Below are 2,394 nucleotides of genomic sequence, written 5' to 3'. Positions count from 1 at the left end.
ATAACGTAGTAATAAGTAGTAGTACGTAGTACGAAGTAGTACGTAGACGTTAGTAGAAGTTAGACGAGAAGTANANATNATNACGTNATAGCAGNATAGAGAGAGAGAGAGAGTTAATATACTTAAGATATGATAGATATGATTCTCTTTCCATGAGGGAACCATTAGGACAGAAAGGGTTAACTTATGAAATATACCTAGATTGTCCAAGGCAATTGATGTGTCGCCCTTTAATCCTACGACAAAGATATTCCACTATTCACCGTGTCATTCTCATGGGAGATTCGTTCGGTCCTCGAATTCCCTGAGTATGACATCGACGACGATGCAGTGACTCTACAGTCTAGGTGACCGTAGGGATTAGAGGAAGATGATGGAAGATAGGCAAAGGGCCAACGGCGGCTCTGTTGTGGTTAGGGAATTGACTATCGCAATTAAAGCCGAAACTTTCCTAGAGATAAGATGACCACCTGATCAGCCAAAGGAAAAAGGAAGAAAGAAAGAAAGAAAGAAAGAGATAACGTTATCTTCTTCACAAGAAGAAAAATAGAATATTGCGGGATATTATATATTTTATATTATATATTTTAATAATATTGAAAATTAATATGTGCAAAAGTTCAATATTATATTTTTCAAAATTCTTAGAGTAAAAAAAAGACTTAATGAATTTTCCTATTCTGTTTCGCTTGTGCCAGGTATTTTACTTTTTAGCCTTCATAGATTTCTTTCTAATTACTTTTCACTCCATTTACGAGAGTTTTTCAAGTAAACAATTTTATTGAAATGAGTAGAAAAATTAAATGTAATTTAAGAAAAAAAAATGAGAAAAATATATAACAACTTTGTCACTTATAAGAAAAATTTACATTGAATTGTACATTGGGTTGAGATATCAATTTATTATTTTAGAAATAAGAAAATGATATTTAAAGATAATATTTAAATCATTTTGTTGAAATTATAACTCTTCTCAACAATAACATTTTATTTTATCTAAAAATAACATTTATTTAAAGTTTATTTAATTGGAAAAAATACATAAAATAGAGTAAGAGAAATAAATTTAATATTAAAAATTATAAATTTAATATATTTGTATATAACCGTTTTTTATATATATAAACTTAGGTTATATAATAATATTTCTATAAATCTCTAACTGCAGTCTCTTAATGTAAAATTTAATGTAGTTAATATAACTTTAAAAAGATTTAATCATTCAATATATAAATATTAGAATGTCAAAGTTAATATTAACTTTTCTGTAGTAAATACATTTCTCTCAGAAACTCTAAGAAAATTGTCACACAAAGTATGAATCATCTGCAAGCTAAACGTTTACGATACAATTACAATAAACTTTTAAATCGTAGCGTAATATAGTTTGAATAAATTCAGATACGATTCGAATAGCAATGAGGCAATAACCTGTTCTTCGGATTATTAATCAGATTCAGATTCGTGCGAAGTAACGGCCAACATTGTATTTCGGAGCGTAGTCCAAAGTTGGTGAACTACCGCAGGATCCTTCCTGCAACTGTTCGCGTACTCGTGTTGCTACCAAGGTATTCTGTCTGGCTATACAGTAATTAATCCCATGTCTCGCGCTACAACTTGACGCACTCGAGTTTAAGGGGAATCCTAGGCGTCCTGTCCTGGGAATTACTACTCGAGTCGCACCCGCGAATTCGACTGCACATAAGATTTGTGCGTGTTGCTCTCAAACCCATCAACCCCACACGAAATATCGAAATGGATTTGTTTTGTTTTTTATTAATCTGAAATAAATTTTCGTCTTCAAAAATTTAATCATTTTTCAAATATTTTTCATTTTTGTTTCATTTAATATATGTATCTACATATATTATCATTTCCAAATAAGTATTTATGATTGCGTTTCAAGTCTAACAATAAAAGTGGTGCGCAGTTTATGTAATTAAAAGATGTATTTATAGAATTTAAATATAAAAATATTAGTACCAACATTTCAACAATATTATCCTTCCTTTCCTATCTTACTGATTTATTTATTAGCGGTTTAGATTATATTATTATATATTATTGTAAATATCTATATACTTGAAGAGCATAAAAAATAGTAAATGCTTTTAAATTTATCAGTTACGTAACGTAGAATTCGTTAAAACTTATATCGCTTAGCTCATCAAATGTAACGTCTGTATTCCAAGGCGCTAATTTGCGTGATCGTCAACGCAGAAATTTTTTGAAAGTTTACGAGGTTTCACGAAGTTTATAATAATATCAGTGTTATCGAGCCTTTCTCTCGTTCATCGCGATCTTTCTCTCCATTCCATATATTCCATCGATCAGACTATTCCGCAGACTGCTTCTATGCAAACATACGAGACACGGGGGCGAATACAGTGAAAC

Source organism: Atta cephalotes (genome assembly GCF_000143395.1).
Source record: "Atta cephalotes unplaced genomic scaffold scaffold00096, whole genome shotgun sequence".
Lineage (NCBI taxonomy): Eukaryota > Metazoa > Arthropoda > Insecta > Hymenoptera > Formicidae > Atta > Atta cephalotes.
This window is presented reverse-complemented; position numbering follows the sequence as displayed.